Source organism: Maylandia zebra, linkage group LG7 (assembly GCF_041146795.1).
Source record: "Maylandia zebra isolate NMK-2024a linkage group LG7, Mzebra_GT3a, whole genome shotgun sequence".
Classification (NCBI taxonomy): domain Eukaryota; kingdom Metazoa; phylum Chordata; class Actinopteri; order Cichliformes; family Cichlidae; genus Maylandia; species Maylandia zebra.
Genome location: NC_135173.1, coordinates 38,064,818 through 38,091,035, shown reverse-complemented (window position 1 = coordinate 38,091,035; position 26,218 = coordinate 38,064,818). Strand labels below are relative to the sequence as shown.

At 38.2% G+C, this 26,218-nt stretch overlaps 1 long non-coding RNA gene across 1 annotated transcript in view; it reads left to right on the top strand.

The window, feature by feature from the left end:
* LOC143419688 (uncharacterized) overlaps window positions 1-1,951 on the top strand; it is a 46,820-nt gene extending 44,869 nt beyond the window's left edge. The window contains exons 4-5 of the long non-coding RNA XR_013099699.1: window positions 1,698-1,785; window positions 1,876-1,951. This is a non-coding gene — a long non-coding RNA (uncharacterized LOC143419688). The remainder of the gene's footprint in view (window positions 1-1,697; window positions 1,786-1,875) is intronic.
* The last annotated feature ends 24,267 nt before the right edge of the window (window positions 1,952-26,218 follow it).

Here is a 26,218-nt window from a genome sequence, read left to right as displayed (position 1 = left end):
TAACTGCAATTTTAAATATGAAGCGCAAAGAGATGTCAGGGCAAACCACTGATTACACTTAAGAACAAGATGAACAATATTAGACTTGACAATTGACAAGAAAACACACACACACACACACACACACACACACACACACACATAATCTTCACAGAACCTGTATCCATCTAAAAATTACTTGGGAGGATGAAAGTGAGAATAACTTGTAGCAGAATGATAGGAAGCAAAAAGCATGGAGAAGAGGGTAAATGTGGGGTTTCTTAAGTCATAGAGATTGTATATTCTCCAGTGGCCATGTCAGCCATGATCTCAGCTGTGGAGCATGCTTTTCAATTTCATATTACATAGAAAAACTTAATGCAGAAAGACATACAAACAAGAAGAAACTAATGGTGGCTATAGGAAAGTCCTAACAGAGATTAGAGCATTTTCATTGAGCGCAAAGGATTTTCATCCATATATTAAAACAATCCCAATAATTAAAATTATGGTAGTGTATCCAATTAATTTTGAGCCTTAAAAAATGTGGGAATTGTGAATAATTTATGTAATGCCTAAACTTCATTACATTGCAACATTTTTGTAAAATCCCTTGACATCCACTTAACACACTGTTTGCTGCTACAACTACACATGTTTCTTTTCCAAATATTTATTTATAAGTGACTTATGTATGTATGTATGTATATATATATATGTATTTAATGTACTATTCTTAGTTAGCGTATTGTCTGTCTTGTCTTAATGTTGGTTTAAAATGGAGCACTGTAACAAAAAATAATTTCCCCCAGGGATCAATAAAGTATTCTGATTCTGATTCTGAATAAAAGTTAAAAGTCTGGACTTCAGTCACATATTGATAATGGTGTACAGTGGTAAAAAGGTGGATCTAACTGTACACCTCTATGGATGTTGAGAGCGAATAGGTTTTGACACAGCAAGAATCTCAAATATTAAAAGCAAATTCATTATGGATTAAGTGACTGCTGGGAATGAACATGACCCAAATGACCAAATTGATGGAAGGAAGGAAAAACTACCTTGATTTAGAGTATAATCTAGTTCTGAAAATGAACACGGTAACAATGAACAAGAACTCTAGAAAGACACAATAAGCTCATTGAACTGGGCCGTTACAGTTCAGGGACTGAACTGCTAACCCTGAGATGTCTAAACATCAAATAGGCTCATACATGTCCATGGCCTTGTGCCACAATTTATATGATGGAATGATGTTTCATATCATTCCAAGACTGCAAACTTGTTTGACATATGACCTGTCCACTGCCTTAATGGTGGAAATTTTATTTTTCGATATAAGGTTTAGCTTTTGATGTGAAACTGAATATTAGCAATATTTTTTTTATTCATTTATTTGAGTCTTTGTTGATTGTTCATTGGGGAGATTTTCATTTTCTTTTTCTTTTTTTTTTGCATTTTGGATTTTGCATTTTGTAGTACCGGTATGGTTTTATATATATACAAATTAGCATGCACCACCAGTGTGTGAAGCCCTGATAATATTCATTATTGTGTTCTTGTATGATGGCATGTGCAGCACAAAGTGGTGTTGAAGCATAAAAAATAGTAAAAACAAACCCCTATCACCAGTGGCATTGTCCTGGAAGGTACCAGCAAGCATGAGAAAGTCCTGTTTAGGAGTTTAGCCATGCACTGCTCTCTTTCGATTGCTTTAGACCCAAAGAAAGCCAGGATTTCCTAATGCCCAGAATGGAGAGTTCTAAACAGATTGATCTGCATCAGGGGACTGTCCATTCTTTGCAAGTGAGCTAGCCCGGAAAAAAAAAAAAAAAGATTAAAAAAGAGTTTGTTGGGAGAACAGTCTGACATACATAGACCTTCTCTGATCTCCAGAACAAGTTATCACCTGAGAGTGGAAGACAGAATTCTAGTCTGTCTGGCAGAGACCGCTCACTATGGACCCCTTCTCTCTGGACGTTAGCATGGGTGAGTCAAGCAGAGGGTTTATATATCACACATCACAGTTTATTAGCAATAATAGAGTTTCTTTTGCTATGCAGAGTTGTGCTTGGCATATCAATACTACTCTTTTCTTCTCGTTTTATTTTTTGTGCACGCATGTCTATGCGTAGTATGCATTCCTTATCAAAATTCTTGTCTTAAGTTTGTTGATAAATCTAATGTGACCCGGCCCTAATTATAATTCTGACCACTATTTCAACAAAAACTTTCAAAGTCATTAAAACCTCTAGCAGGATTTTATAATGATTTGAAAGTAATTATAAATGACAGAATGTATTTGTTTTGGCACTGAGCCCTACACAGTCTTTGTAGTTCAAAGGTGAAAGTCTGACTTGGAGCTACTACAGTATATCTGTACTCTATTCCTGTTTGTGGAACAAAGCTGAGTTTGGGCACAAGTCTGTAAGCAAACTTTTGGATTTTTAACATCTTAAAAAAAAGAAGATGCAACTTTATACACAAGTTTTGGAACCAAGACTTGGCAGGATGGAAAACCCTCATACCACAGAGAGGCTCTGGTGTGCTTGTTTGTCAAGTGAGACTGAAGATTATTGATTTTGCAAGTGTGTCTGTGTGTGTTCCTGTGTGTCTGTGTGTATGTGTGTGCATCTCACTGTATGTGTGTGTTTTAAGGGCAAGCTGGCTTGTAGCCCTGGAACACAAGTAGCTGATGTTGCAACAGATATGGTAACTTTGACAGCAGGCTACATTATACAGACTAAACTCCATGGCTGTACTTTTGATTGCCTCATACATATAATTTCCATAGAGACATTTGTACTGTAGGCGAAAGGTCAAAAATCTTCATTCTCATTTCTGGCTTTCCTGGTGCATCTTTAACAAAATGAATATACTTCAGTTTTGCATTTGCAAATTCTGAAAGTAATGTTTTGAGATGAGGACACTGTAGCTATTCATCAGCCAAAGCTCTGCTTTAATTACATCAACTTACTGCTAACTTTAAATTTGTGAAAATTTTCAACAGTGCTTCAGCACTAACAGTCCTCCAGAGATAGATATTTCAACACTCTAAAGTCAAGGTTTTTAAAGTTCAGCTGATTTTATTTGGTGTAGTTTTTCATTCACAATAAGCAACAAAAAATGCATAAATGTAATTGAATTAAAGCATATTTAACTTCACTGCTTTTAATGTGTTTCTTCTCTTGCGAGTGTACATTGATGTACAGCACTGTGCTGTAGCACAAATAGCATTATTGTATAGACTCGTCCAGAGCTTCCTAAGTTGAGCCCTATGTCAAAACTTTTTGGAAAGGCTTAAGCATTCAGCTTCTGAGCTATAAATCACAGACTTTGAGCAAGAATTGTTGCAACAACTTGTAACATTTGCAAAATATCCCTGCTTGCAACTTTAGCAGGCAAGAGAAAATAAATGTTGCATTTATGTGGCGCCATGGACAAAAAGCATTAAATAATTCCAAACTGTGGGAATTTGTGAAATAACTTCAACACTTTGCTGTTGCAAAACCCTCTGATTTGTTTTTTGTCACTGTTGCCAACAAAGTAGGAATGAACAGACTTTGTGTTGTCACTAAAAATGTTATTGTTCCCTTTTATATCCTTTGCCACGCTATCCTTTTACTGAGCCTCTTTGTGGTTAAGAGTACGAAATAAACAGGAGTGTGTTGCACTAACACACTCTGTCAGGAGGCTGTAAGGTATTGATTGCAGGAGTGTATGAAGATGATGGTTTTTGACAGCCCACTGTGTGGACCTGAGCTGAGTCAGACAGGAGCCTGTTCTGTCTTCCGTCCGTAAGGGCCTAGGGCCATGTTGGTGAATGACTGCATCATTCCATGCGCATGAATGCTTTCGGACACAGGCTTCAAGGCATCAAGGAGACCAGAACAAAAGAGAAATGTGGCTCCAATCTTTAACATTTAGATAAGAGCATCAGCTAAATGTCGACCTTGCAGTGAGAATAATTTCCCAGCGTATAGCCTCACTGCCAGCCATCAGATTTAAAAGTTGAATTCAGTTAATTCAGTAATAGTGTTGTGTAATCCATTCTTCAACAAATTCCTTTTTTAACTATCTCTAGAGAACATTAATATGAATTAATATGTTGGTTTAAGGGCACATTAGAAAATATTAAAATTGCCAATCTTACTTCCAGAGCCAACAGCACACCTTATTTTATCCAATCAACACTCCAAAACAGTCCAAAACCTAAATACAGTCCAGATCAAAAGTTTAAGGTGCATGGTTGAATCTTAACAAGCTTCCAAGTAATGTTCAACTTGCAACAAGAATAAATGGGAGTGAGACAAAACATTTTTTGAGCATGCAGTTTATTGAAAACATCACTTAAATAGGCTGTTTTGCAGCTGATCAAAGGTTTAGGACCACATGCCTTTAAAAGACCAAATCTATCCAAAAATGTGGATTCACTGTCATGACGTTCTTATGGAAAAGGGAAAAAAAATTTCCTTTTTGTTGCATAAGCAGAGTCTCTTGCAGTGTGCCGTCGCTGCTGAGGTGGGACCCAGTAAGGCAGTCATTTGGAATTTCTTAAATGATCCTGAGGCTTGTGGAACAAAAAAGTCAAGTGGAAGACCCCAAAAAATTTCACCAGCACTGAGCCGTAGGATCCAAATGGCTGTCCGTCAAGACACCAGACAATCCTCTACACAAATTAAGGATGTTACCGGTGCCGACTGCAGCCCAATAACCATCAGATGGCATCTGACACTGAAGGGCTTCACAAACAGAAAACGTCTTCAAAGGTCTTGTTTCCTTGAACGCCACAGAACTGACCGTTTGGACACCAAGAGCACCAAACATGGGACATTGAAAGGTGGAAAAAAAGTCTTATTCTCTGATGAGAAAAAAAAATAACCTTGATGGTCCTGATCGTTTCCAACGTTACTGGCATGACAAGCAGATCCCACCTGAGATGTTTTCTACGTGCCACAGTGGATGGGGCACCGTAATGGTCTGGGGTCCTTTTTCCTTCGGTGGAACAATGGATTTTCAGGAGGTGTAGGGGCGTCAAACGGCACATTTCTTCTTGCTGCATGTTGAAGCTCTATTTGGAACCTTCACGATCCAGCCATGCAAAATATTATTGATTTTTTTTGCCATTTTTCAAGTGGAGACTCTATATTCAATTTACAGTCCTGTTCTTCATTGGTCCACGTATCTATAAGGATTGAAGTAACTCAAACAACCCTGTACACTCAGAGTATGCCTACATTCACAATTTCAATGGATTCTAAGAAACATTGGGAGCCATGTTTTTCTAGAAAAGTACAACAATACTGCTCTGGAGTGGATGTTAATAGGGTCTGGCTTTAAACCCTTTTGTGTTAAGGTTTTTCAATTCTATTAAAGGTAATGGTGGAAAATGTGTTTCTTATAGCACAGTGATGCAGTACTGTGTACAGGAATCAGAGACAGAGGTAGTCAACTCACCAGCTATGGGCCAAATACTCAAAGTCTGTATTTAAAGGTACCACTGCCCTAAGGTATTTTTGATACTTTAGTTCTGCATGTGGAAATGTTTAAAGAGAATTTCCAAGTGGATATTTGTTTATTACTGACAAGCAAAAGTTGAACAAAAAATCTTTGCTTTAGTCAGAATTTTGCAAATACTCACCATTTACCCTCAGACCAAAAACAGTGACAGCTTACCTTCAAAGTAAAAGCGGTGCCTTTCATTCTCCCCTGCAACAAAATACATTTCAAAAAGCTTTTACTTTGAAGGTAAATAGTTTGTGAGTGTTTGCAGTCATGTTAGCACATTCCATGCTGCTATCGGCAACCACAACAACCAGCAACTCCAATATCCATTTGCTAGTTGCGGAAAACAATTTTTTCCCAAGGTGGTGGTGACCAGAGGGTCAGTGACAGGTCTCTTGCCCCACGTGAACAGCGCTTTAGCAAAGCAACCGCTTGCAGCTGATTGGGGAATACACATTTTTGCCTAGTAGCCAATGGTTGCCATATGGTCGGCTACAAGTCTTCAACTTGTGTGAATAACCAGCAGGTTAACAATATTCTTTTCAATAGGATTGCTCAAATTATTACACATTTTTAAATTATTTCTAATATAGGCTTGGTGAAACATTGGCAGTGAAAGCTTTTCTTTTTTTTTGCTTTTTTTTTGCTAGAGTTGCCTGAAATGCTACCCACATATTGCTTTTCAAACAGCAGAGTGATGTTGAGGACATGTGCTATGCTTTCTGAACATATTAGGTGTTCTGCTTTAGATTTGTGCTTCTACTGAGTTATTTATGTAGAAATAAATGAAAAGTAAACCCTCTGGCATTGGCGGCTCAGCACAGGCCCACAGTGAGTAATCTCAGAATGTGTACAATCCAAGGCTCAAACTAATGAGCTGGACTGAATGAAAGCTTTCATCAAATCCACTTTAAACACTGTAAGCAGTGTTTCAGTCTGTTGGAGTCACTCAGCATGACTGGCTCTATAATGATCTCCAAATGTGTTTTGTGTGATTGCTGCCTTGCAGCCTCAGTCTGCCCCACACTCCCTCCTTCCTTTCACACTAACCTCACCTCAAAGGAAATTTGTACTTACTTGTTTGACGATAAATATGTGGTCCGTGCATTAAAGAAAACCCGACTGTGGTGAATGAAAATATTATACCATTTCAAAAAAGCAAACCAAAAAAACATTATAGTTATTTGTCTTCAGCATGTCTAGTAACACTATCACATCTGTAGAGTGACAATCAAGATAATCTTAGTAAAATAAATAAACCAAAATACATCAGTGTGCACCGGCTAGTTTACATAACTATTCAAAATATTAAAAAAAAGAAAAGAAAAGCATGTGGCAAGAGCTAAGGCAGGTTAGAGAGGGTTAGAGCAGCTAACTTGCCACAGCACCTCAACATTGCAGTTAGCCTGTTAATGATTTTCTGAGGCGCACCTCGCAAAGCTTTTTTTTATTAAAGAAAAAGAAAGAAACTCCAGTTACACAAAAGTACAACAGCAGCAATAACAGCCTGTAAACATGATTACATTGAAAATAGTAATATGTTGTAGATATAATGTTTACCCTGCTCAACATTCTGGTTTAGCTTGTTAGCAAAATGACATCTGTACAGCTGAGGCTTAAATTGATGTCATAAATCAAAGTACTATATGTGTTTCACTGTTGACTTTGGTTCCAAATAATAAAAAGAATGATCAAATTTATTGCAAATCACCCTGAGCTTGATATAAATGTGTATTTATGAATGCAAAAAACACTATAACAATGCATCCAGTACAGTCATTGTCAATAAATTTGACAAAGAGGATCTTCAAAGCCCATGACCATGAATGCAAATGTAAACTGTCATAGCAATGTATCCAATAGTGAGATATCACAGTGGCTTTGAAGAAGGAAAACAGTGTATATCAGGGTTTTTTTTTCTTTTTTTGGGGGGGGGGGGGGGGGGGGGGGAGAGAAATGCAGGGTAGGTCTTACTAGAAATTGGCTGTTCACATGGCTCACATTCTGCAACCAACTAAAAGCTCACTTTTTTTTTCTTTTACAGAATAAAGATGCTAAGTAAAGATTCTCTCTGAAGAAAAGTGTTATCTTTGACAAGATAATATTGATCTATGATGAGCCATCACAGCTGTGATAAAGCATACGGTCTCTAGTTCTGCTGAAGTAATAGAAGGCTCTTGCTCATGCTGTGATTATAAGGAGTTACTGCAAGTTGACCAGAGCAAAAATAGAATATAATTTCATGCTGACAGCAATATATAGTAATAGCCATGAAGCAATGTGAAGGACAAACAGTGCCAATCAGTGTGATGAGGGCATTATTTACTGCTGATTTACAGCTTCTGTCTTTTTGTCTCTTTTGGTTATTTCTTTTAATATGAATTGTGACAAATTAGACAGTGTCCTTTGTTACTTTGGAATGTTTCTATCAACTAGGGTCACTACTCATAAGAAAAAGGCAGTAATGGATTATATGTACAGTTTTTTTTTCAGCTGTAAACAGAGATAAGGTCATTAACATAGACTTTGTCCTAGCAGTCACTGACCCAGTCTAAACAGACTTTCTGCACAGACTTTGACTCTTTCCGCAAGCAACATTAAAATGTAACTTTCTGCAGACATCCAATATTATTAATAATATTTTCAAGGTTGTTATATTTTAATGGCATCCCGAAGGTGTGGGAAACAGGTTTTTCTAATTCATAACATGGTCTCATGGGTGACAAACTGAATGGTTGAAGCACTGCACACCCAAGTGAGAGAAAAGAAGAGGCATGATTACTGTTTGAAGTGGGAATGTTAAAAAATCCCATAGAAATTCACTGTAATCCCAAAGAGTAATGAAGCAATTAGTCACTGCTCATTAATGACTATATGTCCCATCCAGCTGTCACTGTACCAGTGACCCAGTCTTTTTCCATTTGACATCTATTTCTTATTAGAGAGTCAGTGCCTTAGTCAGTCATTAGTTGTACTAATGGCATAATCCATAATATGAATATAAATAATACTACAGCTTTTTATTGCACTGTATAAAATTATTTGGGGATATCTGGGGATAAATAAAGAATAATAGTAAATGAGCAATATTATTTTACAGTGAAAATAACACACATTTAAAAACAAATAAATAAAATCAAATGGCCTAAAATAAAAATAAAAAATACTTGTTCCTTTTTTCAAAAGAAAAAAAATCACCTGGAAAAAGTACTCCTTGTTTTGGTTTGTTATGTGTTCTATTTTTTTTAATATTGCTGAAAAAAGAACAGTGATGCTTAAAGAAAGAAAAGTATAAATAAAAGTCAGTTGAATTGTCAGATATTTTTAACATAAATGTTAATGCGTGTTATACACTAGTAGATACCACCTACTTTCCGCGCATTTATCCCTTAAGTACACAGTTTGTTTGTTTATTTATTTTGGGTTTTTTTTTTTATTATTTGTTTGTTTGGTTTTCTGCATCATACTTCTCTTCTCAATGATACATACTTTTATTCTCAGTTTTACAATACACCTTGTAGAACAGTGTCTGTTAAATACAACAGTTGGCCTTTAAAGTATGCAGTTTTCATTTCTGGTCAGTCTCATGGGTCCTCCATGTATTTTTCTCTGTGGTTCTTTGCAAACAGAGCAGGCAGCAGGACACATGAGCAGCTCTCCAGTGATCTACCCCTGGAGCTCTCAGGTGATCTGCCTACAGTATGTGGATCCATTTACCAGCCGAGCAGCTGCCGTGGGAGGCTTGAGCCCTCTTAAAAGTCCACGTCAGGCTATGGTTACAAACTGCAAAGTTGGTGGGGAGGCGGGATAGCTTAGGGCCAGGCGGTGCTTGAGGCCTCCTGCTGCAAGTTCAAAGAGAGGGCTTCAACAGCTGTGGATGTTCAGAGGGCTATTTTGGCAGTGAGAAGAGTGGCATGTAAGGTCACATGGCAACTTAATATAACCTCAAAACCCAAGTTGGTGTATTTGTCTTAACTTCCAATTTTTCGAAAGAAAGACACACTTCTTTCATTTCATTACGGAAAGAATTAGGCTAATTAGGCCATTTTTCATGCTCACCTAGAGTACAATTTATTTACTAGGCTACACATAGCTGTACTTTCTGAAGTTCTATTGGGTGCAAATATTGTATGCCACAGCTCTGTAACATAATCACTCAGTACTCAAGTGGGTTTACATGTTATTTTGCATGAAAATGGTTTTCCACATAACCATAGTACTGGTTTCTGAAAACATTTTGAATAATAAATATAGGAAGTTTCTTCACAACATCTCAAAGACACGTCTCCATTTCAACAGAATTTGGCATAATTCTGAGGATTTCAACTGGCATTTAAAATTGATGCTGTTCCTTTACATGAATGCTGAATTCAAGGTTATTTAGCAGAGACATGAACAGCCTGTAAATGTAGTACTATTTGTAGTCCAGACAAATATCCAGCTCCCTCTTCTTTTTTCCTAAAGTTTGGCACCAGCACATTTTATTTCCATTTTATTTCACTCTTTAATATACTTATTGTCTTCTCTGATTTGAAGAGACCCATGATTTTAAAGCCTGAAAACAGAGCCCTGACAAGGTGTTTATCTACTTCTCAGACTAATTTCATACAAAAATAGGCTGTTTACCTCAGCTTTGAGTGTCACAAATAACAAATCCATTTTGATACATTTCTTTATATTAGTCACTGTGGTAATACTAAAACAGGTGATTTAAACCAGTATCAATACTATTTTATATGTACCATCATCTGACATAAATCAAATAAGCGTACCCTAAAGCAGAGCTTCCCAAAGTGTGGGGCCTGCCCCCCAGGGGGGGCGCAGAGCCATTGCAGTACTTTACAACTACTCTGGCAGTAGAGGAGCATGGATTTTTTGCTGAAACAGCCAAGTTCAAGTTGGAGCTCCTTATTATAGTATTACTTCTGTCTGTTGCAGCATGATGGGACTAATAAAAATGTTGTGCATACACAAATGTTTTTCGATTGACTATAGATCAATAGATCCAAACCAAAAACTACTCACAGAATATGTTTGGGTTTTCTAGTTGTTTAAAATTATATACTTAGACATGAACTTAGCCTGCTTAAACAAAAAGACCAGCTCTTTGCAGATAATTGAAAACCACTAAATACACCTGTCTTCAGTCAAGGGTGGAGTTTGTGCTGCAGGGAACTTAACGCATAATGTGTTGTACTACAATAAAGTATTCATTATGTGTACTGACTTTGGTTGATGGCAAGTGCTCTTATCTTCTCAGTTTTAACAAATCACATAAATTGTCACCTGAGTGCACGGTGACGTACCTAACTGAACAGTATAAAAGCTTTCGAGAACTCTGCTTCTCACAGTACCCTAAAAAGAAATACTCTTTAAGTTTTAGGGATCACATTCATTAATGCATTTCCTGAACTTTGATTAGTGAGTGATCCAAAAGTAGATCCTTAGATAAAGTAGAATTGGAGTACATGTGTAGCTGACTTTTCAATCACCCTGCCTATTCTTGTCTCCTCTAGTTAGAATGTTCTAGTAACATTATACTGTATAAATATTTGTCCGACATAACTGCAGGCTCATTCAGCTTATCCTGTGGCTTCAGCTCAGGCACAATGGACCCTTATCCCGACCAAGTAACTCTACACTCACCTCCCTGGTCATTATTGATGGCCTAGTAAGTGTTACTGTTACAAAGCAATTACTCTGCCATTAATGTTAGATGAGCTGCTCTACAAGTACAGCTCGATGCTTATCAGTTTTCTTCTGTTGCTTGCCTCTTTACTTTCACTAAACTGCACACCTTCTACTGCACATCGTTTCAGTCTTTAATAAGTGGGAGGTGAGAATGACAGCTGGCAGTCTTAACCTCTATCAAAGGAAATTTCTCTAAGTTCAAGAGGTAAAAAAGTCAAAAGGTGAGCAACATGGCCCCAGTGTGACTTTGGGAAATCTGGTGACCCGGTAAAATGATATCACGCCACCGAAGAGAAGAAATAGGCAGGAGGAAAAAAGAACAGCACAGAGGTGTAGGGATCGAATGAGCTGTACTGCCACCTCCACATGTGGTTTTACCAGTGCACAGAAACAGTGCATCTCCAGGTCACTGAAAGGTAGAATATGCACATGCACACTCACACAGCAGTTCCCCCCCCCCCCCCCCCCCCCCCCCCCCTCTGATGTGTGTTATGTAAATTGTGCCAGACAGGTAGCTTGTTTGTTGAAGGCAGAGGGGAACGATGGTTCACATATCAAGTCGACACCTTTTACATATCAATCAGCAGCAAATGCTGAAAGAACTATTAACACAACTTCAGTAACAGTTTTCACTCATATTTAGTCACTCAAACGGAGGATGCAGTTTCATCACTTTGATAATTTGCAAGGCTTTTGTTCAAATGGTAACCATTTTCAGCATCTCTCTAAACAATGTTGTTTTGGTTAGGTTAAGTTCATAGATGATATTTAATTTTATATTGATTGAAAATGAAAAAGGAGGTCGTTGATATTTTAAGAATTGCATTTTTACACTTCTACCTGGATTCTCTAAATTAAAGAGTATGTCTATGTGTCCAATTTATATAATAGTTTGGGGGGAGTTTTTTGTCAGTAGCCTACATGAGGTTATCAGAGCCAATTGTGCCAGTTTTTGTTTGTTTTTAATATTTGGAAAATGAGGACAGTCCTACCACCATATAGTCTTTAATCAATGACATTGTTTATCGCTGAAAGTGACCAGTCATAAAATAGCCAGTTCCCATGTTTGCTTCAACACACAAACTTTATGAAGTCTGGTCAACTCACATGGCCGATATTCGACTTTATAAAATTCAAATTCAAATTTTATTTGTCATGTACACAGTCATACACAGTACGATATGCAGTGAAATGCTTAGACAACTGCTCGTGACCTAAAGAAAAAAAAGGAAAAGGCTATGAATAAGATAGGAAATAAATATGAAAAATTAAAAAGGGTAAATTTAACTAGGAAGGAATAAAATATAAAAAAAAATAAGGTTAAAAATGAAATAACTGTACAACACAAATTAGAATGAAGGGTAAATTTAACTGGGAAAGAATAAGATAAAATATATAAATTAAAGTTGAAAATAAAATAACTGTACAACAAAATACACAGTATAGAACTATATAAGAATCTATGAAGAAATATATATATATATGTGTGTGTGTGTGTGTGTGTGTGTGTGTGTGTGTGTGTGTGTGTGTGTGTGTGTGTGTGTGTGTGTGTGTGTGTATATATACACAATAACAGCAGCTGTATTAGTATTAACTGGAAATGAAAAATATAGTGACCAGTGTTGTGCAATCCACATTATGTCTTGTGCAGTGCAAATATAATAATATATAATAATATAATTATAAGGAAAGTTACCATTGAGAACATGTATTCCCTTCAGCACTCACCAAGCAGAAACCTTTGTGCCTGTAGTGGCTGCTTTGCGCATTATACTGTATGTGACCAGTAAAGAGGATGAAAACAATACCAATTTCCCCTTGATGATGATGTCCTTAGTGACTTAAATTATTAGTGATAAGTGATTTAAAAAGTGATTCTGAAATTCTTCGCTAAACATCGGTATCAAAATAAGTATTAAGCTAATTGAAAGGAATATGAATTGTGAAATCATTAAATGTTACCTATATTAAAGGTGTTTTTATCATTAAGAACCCTGATAGAGGTGTTTGAGTAAGATGGAGAAAATAGCGAGCTGACCATGTATGGGCATCCATCCTAAAAATAAGTAGTCCAGTGGGAGAAAAGAGACTCCAAACTCAACTATGCTGTCCTTTCCAAAGAATAATGAAGAAACAGTCTGACAAGATTGTTTTTCTGAAATCTGGCTACAAACACAGTAGAGTTAAAGCCATTAGCCAATAAGAGTTATTTGCTTGCCTGGTATACACGGTACACACAAAGGCATTTAAGTACATGCCAAGAAAAAACAGAGACTTGCATACAGTTCTTATAATGTTAGTACGTTACTGTAAATTTACTTTTGTTGGATACAGTGTTCATCAATAGCGAAATATATTCAAAAAGATTCAATTTTTTCTTTTAATTAAATTCTTTTGGGGGGAAAACAGCTATAAATTGCACCATTCTGTCTCTCTGTGTGTCTCTTTCTATTCTTTATCTAACAGATGCACATAAGCACTCACACATTACCTATTTGTCTTTAGGTGGTGGTCATAAAACCATACATCAGCAGCTTTGCAGAGGAGCATGTCCTTAAGAATATGATAAAGAGGAAGCAGGCATTTCCTTCTCAAGAGGGATGTTTTCCGCTGCACGTCCTGTCTGATTAGTGAGACCAGAGAGTCTTCCTCTCAACTGCACTGCTAAATAATATTTTCTAGATATTTACACAAAAAGTGGTTTCATGTCATAGACATGCTGTAAAAATGGTCTCTGGACCAAAAATATTTCTGTTACCCATAAATCTGTCCTAGCTTGCCATCTATCATGAAACTGTCCTGACAAAGGGCAGTCTCGTATTACCCACCTCCAGCCTCTACACAGTTAGCTTGCTTTTTTTTTTATAAAGTGATTGACTTTGGTGCTTAGATTTAAACACTAAGGCTTATTGGCAGCCCAATAAATAGGTTAAGTTTCCCAAACCAGAAAAAAAAAAGCTAGTATTGCTGAACAATAAAATCTTGAATATTTTCAGCAGCGCATCATATCAACATTGTCCAAACTTTCTCCAATGTGAATTATGGGCTTATCTCCAATGAAAGACTTTGAGAAGGAGCTGTTTAGCTGTGGGAAATTTCCTCATCTCCTCTCAAGTCCATATGGGGGCTTTAGTGGCAGAGATGCATTATCTGAGTGTCCAGCGAAAGTAGGGGGAGAGTGGCTAGCTGAAGTTTATGGAGATTTATTGCTCCTTCCTCAGACCTTAATTGCCTCCTCCTCTGTGGGTACTCCAAGGAGGCCTGTGGTGAGCAGCGACCAGCACCAGGGTTCTTGCAGGTGGGCCCACCAAAGCGCTGTTCACTAAAACTTGTTATGGAGACAAATGGTGTCATGGAGCACTCCTAAACCAGACAACAAACAAAGGAGAGGAAGAGAATAGCACAGAGACGGACAGTTGGTTACTGAAAGGGCTCAGGACTTCAACTTGAGCTTCAGATGGAAAAAAAAAAGTAGAAACCTAAGATTTACTTTACTGGCAGCAATTAAATATCAATCATTAAGGAATACAGTTATAATATAGTGGCAGAAAGAAACATCTGAGCTTCATCTCAGTACATAAATTTTGCAATGCCTAATCCAAAGCCAGAAATTAATCTTTTGCTTTGAAGCATAAATCGTTTCTTTATTTTTATTTTAACCACGTTTATTTATTCAGATAAAAGACATCTGGTGAAGAGGTCAGAATAAAAGGACTGTCGATATAAATAATTTGCAGTACCATCAAGCATGCTCATTCATTTACAAGTATATCCATTTTTTTAAAACACAAAAAAGCATCTGTGCAACCAACAATGTAGTGATTAAAATTTTAATTTAATATACTCAAAGCTATATATTCTGCTGAAATATAGTTTTCTACTTCTTTTGTATATTGTTGCTTGAGAAAGAAGCTGCGTTTTGGATTTTTGTTGTTGTTTTGCTTTCTGTTTTTAATCAAATGCATTTAAACACCGAGTACCAGTATCTGTGAATTTTAATTAATTCCTGTTTTTTTATGTGCTCCATTACAGAGAGATTGATCAGAACACTTCTTTCAGTGATCATCTAGAAATTGGGTCTAACAGAGACTCTGATGGTTGAGCAGGAGGAAGGGACTATTGAAGCTTACTCAGAAAGATCAATGAGATATGCTGAACAATGTTTTATCTATGCTCTTACCTTGCAGTGATAAGTGGGTAAGCTAAAAATAAAAACAAGTGTAGTCTAGATTGTGTTTTTCCTGGAAATGTTAAGTAAAAGTATAAAATAAGCGCTTAACAATAACCTAAGAAACTTAACCATGTGACTCTTCAGGAGCCTGCATAATAATTACTATAAATAAAAGTGAAAAATATTTTCTTCCTCAAACGTTCCACCTTAGGTTCAGCTTTATAGCCATTGGTTTTCCACCGTATAACCACATCTGTATTTTCCATTTGCTGTTCTTGTTGCTCTTCCTGTCTTATGGAGTCCAACTAGTGAGTGCAGCTATCGATGCTTGGCTGAGTCATTTGTTTATATTTGGGTCACACATCACCAGCTGCTAGTACCTCCTCCTTTGTACCCTGGTTGTACTCAAAGCTGTTTTGAAAGAACTTTGTTGTTTCCACATTTAATGGGAACACTTTTCCTGCACATTTTGCAAAGTTCTGTGCTTTTTTCAAGGTTGTAGAAGTTTCTCCCCCTTAAGGTAATAAATTGCAATAGGAGGCTGATACCTGGCTCTCACTCTCAGAAATGTCCAGGCTAGTAGGAGGAGTTGGCCGTCCGACTGCGGTCTGGGGTGTGGGGCCTCCCTGCTGCTGCGGAGTCGGGGTGGTCTGCCTCTCCCCACCGCAGGGAAAAGGGAAACACCACCTGGGTCTGGGTGCAATTCCCCCCTCCAGGGGCAAGGGTACCTAGACCCGGTTTGTAGAGTACGCTTGGGGAGTGTGATTGTGTGTACAGCGTCTCTTTATGTCTGTCTCCACGTTGGTTGAGTGTGGAGTGAGTGCATATGAGAGCATGAGGGTGGGAATGGATGTTTGTGTCTGTGTGTGCCCGTATGTCTGTGTCTATATGTCAGGTTGGGTATCAGACGCCACCTCTCTGGGGACACCTCAGGCCCTCCAAGGTTTGGAGGCCTATCTCCACCCACCACCACTTCCCCTGCCGGTGGCGGACTCCCTCAGGTGTCGGTGTGTTGGTGGTTCTTTGTGTCTGGGGGTGGGCGTCCGGGTACACACCGGCTCACTCCTTGGCGGCCGCTTGTCGGGGCCTGGGGCCTGGGGCTCGCTCGGGCCCCTTTGGAGGTGGGTTGCCCCCGGCCTCTCGGCCTAGGGCTCGGTCACTCAGGCGCAGCTGGGGGCCGGCGGAGCTCACGGGCGCGTCACTGCAACTCCCCCTGACTTCTGCTCCGCGGCTGCTGGGCGAGCCCTCATCTGGGACTCTCCTCAGCTCTTACTGGAACAGTGGCGCGGCTGCCCCTCTGTTGGTCTTCCATGGTCTCTTGTGTTCTGGGGGCCTCTGGATGTCTGGAGTTTTGATCTCCTCCATACCCGCTTCACACCCTGGAGGACGGGGCTGTGGCCCCCCCACACTCCCTAGCAGATCATTACATGGAGAAACCTTTGGAATGCAAGCATGCTGATCCACACAGGTATGCACACATGGGTATTCACAGACGCGGACTAAAGCTTTCTTGGCTGCTGCCTCAAAGCACACTGTGCGCTGTCTATCTTGCGTGCTGCACAATATCGTTTATTACTTAGTAAATACTGATATCTATGACTAGCTAGTTTATTGTGATGGTGCTTTGTTTTCTCTATTATTATGTTGCTCTTTGTTGTTTGCTGTCTCCTCTGTTTGTTTTTGTTTGTTTGTTTGTTTGTTTTTTTCTCCATACAGGTGACCCAGGAGTTTTTTTTTTTCTCTCTCTTCCCCCCCCTTCTCACCGTCTCTTCTCCCCTTTGGTTTTCTTTCTTTCTCTCCCCCTCTCTCTCTCATTCATTCCCCCTGTCCTATTTATTAAAAAAAAAAAAAAAATGACAAAGGATGAACTGAAGCTCTGCCATCACGTAATGTCGCATACTGCTGTTTCTGATGTCATTTAGGAAAAAAAAAAAAAAAAAAAAAAAAAAAAAAAAGAAATGTCCAGGCTTGCCTCTGTGCTACATGCAGTAGGGAAACTAAATGCACAATGTTTCTATAGCAACAATATTGTGCAGACATGGTACAAACCTACTCTTAGATATATCTTGTAGCCCTCAGGAGGAGTTTATAATATTTATTTATCTCATTCAAAATTCTCACATCTCAATAAGACTCATAGCACCTTTTTCATTTTTAAAGAACTTGAAGAGGTGGCGGTTTGTGTAAGGTGAAGGGATTGTTAGAACTGATGGGCTCATATTTATTGCACGAGAACATGTCTTGAGTTACTGGCTCTATGATGAGCTGCCGAGTGAGATGGCAGAGAGGCAGTAAGTGCACTAATGACTGCGAATAGTCTGGCCTCTTAAACCATGAATATTGAATGCCTATATAGCACAGTTATACCTCTCCTCCTACCTGGTTCATGAAGCTGATGATCTCAACTCTTTACTGAGTTTAGATCATTCACAGAGAACACCACATATATTGTCGTGAAGAGGGTGTGAAGAGGAAGGAATGGTGGAAACTGTGACAATAATTGACTGAGGTCTACAAACAGAGATAGAACACAGAGGAAAATTATTACAGTGACAAACTGCTGCTTCAGTATGGAATAAATGCATAATTCCCATTGGAAGAGTGATTTAAAGGTAAGGGAAAAAAAGATATTATTTCATAAGAAAACCAACAAATAAGTAATAATATGCACATTCAGTAACATTTGTCTTTGGAAAAAAAACAGGCATGCTTATCAGCTGCCACCTGGCTCCTCAGTAAACCTACAGCCCTAGAAAAATAACAACCTATTTCTGTGTTGCAAAATTCAGTGGAGTGGTCATTAGAAGATTAATCTCTGCCATTTTGTTTGTGTGAGAGAGAAAAAACACTCGAAACATGGACTAGGTTTTAGTTAATAAATGAAACATGTATATTGGGCCATCTGGTTACTTTTTTCCATTTGCGGTGAGCTGGAGACTGGACTTGTCCTGCTCCATTATTCTGTAGATATCTCAGATCATCATGTCAGGGCAATTTTGACAACAGCTGCAGGAGCTAATTGTTTATTGTTCCCAACATAAAAAAAGGTAGAAAATGTTTGTTACACATACAGATTTAGTTTGCCAAAAAGAAGTATAAATTTACTAAATTCAGTTCCCATTTTTATATGTAATTCCTTCAAGTTTACAAGACAAATTATGCAGTTATACCAAATGTCCAAATCTCTTAAGAAAGGACCACCTCAGTTAAAAGAACATCTAATAAAAATAACCAAAGGTTGTGACCGCTCTTCAGTGTAATATTGATTGTACTTTAGCCAGAGCTTTTCCACTTTTCACCTTCAATGTGTTACATCACATTTTCTGGGCTATACAGAGGAAGTCTCCATCACTCACCACACTGTGTTTACTTCTAGGCTGGTCTGTCAGTGAAAGGATTTCAAACTACTTCATGTGGATGCTTTTTAAACAAATAGATGTTAAATGTCTGTATTTTTACTGCACTGGCTCTATTTTTAATTAAAGTGTCAATGGTCTTGCACCAGCATATTGAGGTAGATATGCATATCCATTTACTAATCACTCTTGACCATCCCATGGTCAAAGCTTATATAAAAAGGAGGTTGTGTCTCCGCTCCTGTTCCACAAACACAGACTCTGGAGTGATCTCCCAGAAATGCATTATACTTTTTTTCAGAGTGACAGGAGACAACCAGTCGCACTCACATTCACACCTAGGGGTAATTTAGTGTTTCCAATTAACCTATCCCCACTAACTGCATGTCTTTGGACTGGGAAGAAGCCGGAGTACCCAGGGAGAAACAAAGGCAAAAACAGGGAGAACATGCAAACTCCACATAGAAAGACCCTGGCCTGATCGTGGAACTGAACTCAGGATGTTCTTACTGTAAGGCAACAGTGCTAACACCACCCTGCTGATTAAATATAAATATAACATTATTTAAATATAAACTTTACTTACTGCAATCAAACATTATTTAAAATATGTTCATTTTTTGTTAGGAATGTGAACCAGGAAAGTTCAGCACAATTAGAGCATCGCTGTTAACATTTTGCTTACTTTACCCATTTGGTTTATCTGAAGCTAAGTTGTCTAACTAAGTCCTTTAACTGTAATCAAATATTCATCGCCACAAATCTGAACTGCTACTTTAATTTCTAATCATATTAGAAGATTCTTACAAATATAGACTATGACAGGTAACATTGGCAGAAATGCAAAAATAGTCTGTTTCACAAAATGAATGAAAAACTTTCTCAGATTTCCAAAGCACACCAAATACCAGAATATAAGGTCCCCTACAAGACAGCTTTATTACATATACATGTATTTTACAGATAGATATAAAAACTCGAGTGTTGTCTAGTGCCCTCAGTTAATCATCTACACATAAGTCCACAGCAGAGCTATTGAATAAGAATAGCAGCAGCCCTTATTCTAGCTCTATTCTCATTATGCCATAGTCCCTCTGGCAAAGAACCCCCCTGCCTTCCCCCCATTCCTCTCCCTAATGAGGACCAGAGGAGGGAATATCAGGACCTCAATCAGCCACAAGTCCACTTCACATATGTTTTGATGGATCTCTGCTCATGTGCCGAGTCCTCCCAGCTCAAGGGATCACACCGCCGAGCCTTATCGGCATTCCTCAGAAAGCACAGTCAACAAAACCACATGGCCTAACAGTGACAGGCAATGCCTTGACAAAGACAGGCAACATCTCAGTGTTTGATCATATGATATCATAAGAAGTCAGAGCTTGACTGCATAGTGCAATTTGTTAGAAAGCTTGGCGAAGGCTTGGGTCTTACATTAGGGTTAACGGAGGATTTATTTTTCAGTATAACTCGTGTCATTGATGCAATTAAAGGTTCATGAGGACATTTCCCTTTAATTTAGCAATTATATTTTAGGTTATCTTTACTAATATTTTGCGTATATATATTTTAACAAAATGTAGAGTAGTCTGCCTGGTTTGGCATTAAATGTGAAATGATGTGAAGAGGTGATGTTTTCTCCCTTTTCTGTCATTGCACCCCAAGGACATATGTCTTTGGGTTTTTGATTGTTGCCAGTTTTTGGAACACAAGTCTTATCACTTCTGACTGCAGGAGTTATTTCATAAGCAACTTTTCTCTCTCCTGATAAATATAATTGATCACCTATATTATACAATCGATGTATGTGTAGCGGGACTAGAGCAAATGTAAGATATCAGTTCTACTTTTTTTTTAAATTGATCTTTTAATCCATTTATGATCTGGGAATGTCACAATAAAGATTTTCCATTGGTTTAAGTTATAGATATGATTAAAGTTACAGAACATTTAAAAGGTTTGCCTTATTGTGTTCTTGTGACTCAGCCAACAACCCCAAAAATATGGTGATTATTTTCTCCCATATAAACACTATTAAACCACTAGGGGGCTAAATATAGACTGCTAAAGAAAAATGCATGTAGCCTGTCTAATATCGCACACTGGTTTATCAAGATCAAGATAAACTTTATTATCCCCAAGGGGCAATTTGCTTTGTAGCCAGCGGCCTAGCACAACACACAGTTTTGACATGTTATGTTCAAGCAAGCTTAAAAGTCAGTATTTGGTATGACTGCCTTTATTCCTCTTGTATTTTTGTAATTGTAATTGTAACAAAAGATTATTTCCAGATGTTACTGCATGTTTTTTCTACATTCATAATTGCATAAATTTACACCACTGGCTGAAATGCAGCCCCAAAGCATCACAGAGCCTTCCACCATTAAGATACAATTTAAAGAAAACAATACTCTAAAAATGATCAGATGTAAGGGCTGTACCTAAAATGATTGAAAAAGCAAACAGTTGAATAGACATATTTATATGTTATACGTTTTGTGCTGCACAGATGTTTAAATTAGCAGTATTGCTCATTTTCAGGGAATCATTTTCAGGGAATAGTTTTCTGAGATGTGTTACAGAGAAGAGAAGGAAATGCAAAGAGGAAAGGAAAATACAGAACTGATAAAGGGAATAATGAAGTGATGCAAAAATTCATTACTGTCTGCTCAGGTGGTTTCATAGGGCGTTATCATCAAGAAAAATCTGATTTGTCATATGTCCTTGTTGCTATGCTGCTATGTCACAACCTGCCCTATAATCCACAAGCGTTTGCATTTTTAAATCAGAACTTCATTAATTTCACCAGCAATGTAACGGACAGCTAATTAATAGAAAAACGGTGCTATTAAACAAATGATCGAGGCAGCACTGGTAGGATCGCGAACACACTGTTACTATTCTTATTCAATAGCTCTGCTGTGGACTTATGTGTAGATGATTAGATAACTGAGGGCACTAGACAACACTCGACATCTTGATATCTTTCTTGGAAACAGGAGCATTATCTTTTGCATGAAGTATCACATTCATTTCTCAGCTTTGTGAAAGCACTGTAGCCTTACAAATTCTTAGAGGTGTTATCCACAGAAGCACATTATACCACTAAATGACCTGTTCACCTTTTCTAAGTAGGAATAAGACAAGTTCTGATGTGAGGGAAACATTCACACTTCAACTTGGAAAAACTTGAACATTTTCTTTATTATATAATAATAACATAACATTTTACCTGTACAAAAACACACATAATGGCTTAAAGACTCTCAGTGGTGCATTCTGTTTAATAACCCTCACATGTACACATGTATAAACAGTATATACTTTATTTGGTTCTAGTCTAGAAGTGGCAGGCACATTTGAGAAAACAGGATGTTAGCCAACTGAGTGGTTTCTTTCTTTTGTCTGCACTGCACTTTAACCCATAGACGGAAATAGAGCTATGGAAAGTGTGACTTGTGCCACAGAAAAACAAAATGTTCAGAGCAAGTAAAAATAGAGAAAAAAACAAGCCGAAGGTCTGTTTGGTGTAACCAGCAAGAACCTTACTATAAGTAACTTTTTCTTTCAAATTCAGAATCTAAATTTTTAGCCAAGCAGTTAAAAAAAAATGTTTCTTGTGCATTTCAGCTTTAATCACAGCCCAAGTTTTAGCCACTCCTGCTGGATTTCCACAAAAGGAGGCGAGCTGAAGTGAAACCGCTGTCTCTAGCACTCTGCATGGCTGCATGCTGTTGTGCAACAGTCACATACTCTATTTACTTGTATTTCCTCTGCCAGCTTGTTATTTTACACTTTCAACATCCTGCGTGCCGGGTGCCACGAGAGGCTGACACTGCTGTTTAACTACTGCTTAATTTAAAGTTTAAACCTCCTGCTTATTATAACAAAACCTGAACAGAGGAAGTAAAACATGCTTAAAAACAGTTTTATTAATAGCAATTTTTTTTGCTGTCCTTTGTGAATATTCAGTGTAAGAACACTGTGATGGCACTTTGATGGCTAAGAAGTAGAAGACAAAAATGCATGCAAACACACACACACACACACACACACACACACACACACACACACACACACACACACACACACGCATGCATAATAGAGATGAGTGCATAAGTGAGCCTGCAGATAGAGGTCAGAGTCTTCAGTAAACAAATGGTTATTTAACCATAAACAAACCATTGTGGCTAAAACAATGAAAGCTGTTACCTTGGGTGACATTACTCTTTAGGTTTGCTTATGCTTCCTTAAATAAACACTGCATCTAAGCATTTGTTACTATCTATCATCTGTAGCCTAGACTACAATTACAGTCTAATTTTCTGGTGTCTGGCTGTGTTCTCCTTGTTTATACTTTCCACAAGCATTACCTTTTTTTTTTTGTAGAATTGGACCCAGCAATTTACTTTCAGGCTCTAAAGAGTTACAGAACATCCTGTACAGCCTTTTTAACATTTTTATGGACGGAAGCCACAATAAGATGATTGTTATCTTAAAATAGTATATGGCAACGTATGGTGAAAGCATTCAGTTCTGACACGTTCCACAGAGGATGATACTTGCTCGCAACTTTTACAAATGTGTGTCTGTGGTTGATTCTATGTGGGAGTGTGTTTCTGGGGTGGAAGTGTGGCTTTTTTAACTAGGCGGTGCTAGTGGGGTTTTTGTGAATAGAGCAGCGAAGCGCTAACTTGTGGTCATGGGGTATGTTTGCTGTTTATTTTGTTCTGCTTGACTTGGTGGACGGGGGTGGCAAAGGGCACAAGGCTAGGAGGTCAAAACAGGCAAGACTCTCCAAATGTATTTCAGTCCTCTGTTTGAGTCTAACGATACGCATGATCATGTACAAAGAATCACTGCACATCAAGATACTTAAATATTTGGTGGACTATAGTAATTACAGTTGTGGTCAAAAGGTTACATACACTTAGTCATGGGCATGATTGTCATGGTAATCTTCGGCTTGTAATACAGTGGTCCCTCGTTTATCGCGGGAGTTATGTTCTAAAAATAACCCGCAATAGGTGAAATCCACGAAGTAGTCAGCTTTATTTTTTGCAGTTATTATAGATGTTTTAAGGCTGTAAAACCCCTCACTACACACTTTAGATATTTTCTCAGACAGGCATGAACATTGTCACAGTTTTTTCTCTTGTTTAAAAACTCTCAAAGTTCAAACCTTTGTAGAAAAATAAGTCCAGTATTATAGAATGAAACCAAAGATCAAACCCTGTTTTCAGGTCCAGAACATGGGAATAGAGCAGCTGCCAGAGAATTCCACATTAATGATTCTATGGTACGGAAGTGGAGGAAGCAAGAAGAATGAGTTGAGTAAAGTTTGACTTATCTGACTGTTTTGTTTCACTTAATGCGCCTTACAATCTGGTGTGCCTTATGGTCCGAAAAATACGGTAAATTCTACCTTCCTTTAGCATGTCCAGAAGTCCAACTTTTTGTGCGGTGGTTAGCATCTTCCTCTGCCTTTTGGTTGCTACCATAGGTGCCTTTAACAGTGCCAAACCTTTCGTGGACAGTGTTGTGTTTGTTGGGGAGACAACTTACAAACATACAGTACAGCACTTCAGAGTCACACTGCTTGTGATTGAAGATTTATGTAAATTTGATAAGCTGAACGCATTCTGTACTGTTCAGGAGACACGGCACGGAGGAGATTGATTGACAATGGTCAACAGCAAATCAGGACACAGAACACAATGTGCTGTTAAAAAAAAAAAAAAGCATGCAAAATTGCACACAAAAAAAATCTGCGAAACAGTGAGGCTGTGAGAGGTGAACCGTGTTATAGCGAGGGACCACTGTACATTCTTTGAACTTTAAGTTCTTTTTCTAGGGACAGTGATTGTGCAGCATGCATCTTTAATGACTTTAAAAAAAAGAAGAAAAAACCTAAAACTTACAAAAAAGAATTGGATGCACAAGTCTGAGTTTTCTCTAATCCACACAGGGTGAAAAGTATAGACTCAATAAGTTCTGTACACACTCACTTTAATCTTTTAATAAGTGGTGCTGAACATTCTACAGTGTCTTTTAACTTGACATTTGTGAGGTCAGATGTTGGATGAGAAGGCTTGACTCAAAGTCTTTACTCTAATTCATCCCAAAGGTGTTCTATCAGGTTGTGCGTTTTTGTGTACTGGTGCAATGTCATGCTGGAATGGGAAAAGCTGTCCAAACTGTCTTGGTATGATGAAGCATAAAGAGTTTCTTTCAGTGGAACAAGGGGCAGAGCCCAGTTTCTGAAAATCCACCCCACACCATAATCCCCCACTTCACCAAACTTTACACTTGGCACAGTGCAGTCAGACTCTCCTTGCAACCGCCAAACCCAGACTCATCCATCAGATTGGCAGACATAGCCAGACGGCGTCCCTCCAGATAACATGTTTCCAATGCTTTAGAGTCCAGTCCTTTGCATTGGGCTTGGTGATGTAAGGCTAAGATGTACCTGCTCAGACACAAACCCATTCCATGAAACTCTGTATACACTGTTCTTGAGCTAATTTGAAGGCCAAGTCTGTAGCAAGTCTGTAGCACTGAATCTGCAGAAAGCTGACAACCTATGCACGCTATCCTCAGCAGCCGCTGACTCCACTCTGTGATTTTATGTCGCTTGCTGTACCATTTCATGGCTGAGCTTTTGTTGTTCTCAACTGCTTCAAATTTGCTGTAATACCACTAACAGTTGACTGTGGAATTTTTAGTAGCAAGGAAACTTCACAACTCAATAGGTGACATCCTATCATGGAACCAAGCTGAAGTTAACTGAGAGCTGAGAGCTACCCATTCTTTTAGAAATGTTTGTAGAAACACTCTGCATCCCTGGATGCTTGATTTTATACACCTGTTCTCATGGAAGTGATTAGAAGACTTGAATAGAATTATTTGGATACCTATTTGCCTATTTTGCCTATTTATCTGCATGAATCACTTTGGAGATGACAGATGGTCGCTTCCCTACATTCCCGTGTGCAGTTGCCTCATTGACTGCTATATGTCAATAAATGATATCTTGCACTCTCATTGATTATTTATCTCAGGATTGCTCACTTTGCATCAGAGGTGTCTTGTTGGCCATTTGGCTTGATGTCACCAAATATCATTGACTTGCTGGGGTCTCTGTTAGACCCCAGTGACTGTTTTACAGTCACTGTAAAACATGTCCTGTCCTGAACACACCTTCGGCCATTTCAAGTCTGCATTATCTATTCTCTTGGCAACTTGGTTGCAACAGAAAGAAGAAAACAACACTGAAATTTATCATCTTTTGGTTAAAATGGCAAACTGGTTAACGAATGAATTTACATATCAAGCTGTTACAGAGCAACATCAGTGTTTATTTGGAGCCAAAATTGTTTCTCATAGCTAGCATATTAACTGTCTTATAAATGTGTTTGATGTATGCCAGCTCTGTTGGTAAAGTACTTTTTCTGTATCTCTCCTCATAATTTTATCCCTGTGAAATGCTCTGCTGCTTAGCAGAAAATATCTGCTT